Below are 659 nucleotides of genomic sequence, written 5' to 3' on the forward strand. Positions count from 1 at the left end.
GGAAATGATCAAGTATAATCCTCTTGCTGTGAGTGATTTCAGCTTTTACTTTGGAGAGAGAAGAAATAAAAGAGAGAATCTTAAATGAGAATGAATATGCATATGGGATCCAGAAATTGGGAAGCCAGAAAAGAAAATTGAGGAAGATAAGTTAAGGGGACAAAAAGGATCATTACCAGGTTGAAAATAAATGGTAAACAAAGACTCTTATTTTACTTAGAATGTTTCCTTCAAAATTCCTTCTGATTTGAAATAATTCATGGTTTGAAAACTTGGGTAACATATTCAGAAATGCTGGTATTAATAGAATGGGCTGACTTTCCAATCTCTCAACTTCCTAGGTCAATTTATGGTTTACACTATTTCCAAATAAATTCTAATGTCAATCTGATCTCATCACATCCTCCTCAAACTCTCCAGTGGCTCCTCAATACCTATTCAGTTAACTATTACATCCTCACCTTGATATTCTGGGCCCTGAATAATATGGATTCAACATCTAAGTTGCCTATGGTTACACTACTGGTAAGTGTTAACGTGGAAATTTAAACAGAAGCAGCATAGCCTTTGAAGCCTGCGCTCTTTCATCGAATACATACAGCCTCTCATGTGAAACTCACATGTGCACATATAAAGCCATGTAAGAATGGTCATGGCAG

The sequence above is a fragment of the Bison bison genome, unplaced genomic scaffold (genome assembly GCF_000754665.1).
Source record: "Bison bison bison isolate TAMUID 2011002044 unplaced genomic scaffold, Bison_UMD1.0 scf7180017857687, whole genome shotgun sequence".
Classification (NCBI taxonomy): Eukaryota; Metazoa; Chordata; class Mammalia; order Artiodactyla; family Bovidae; genus Bison; species Bison bison.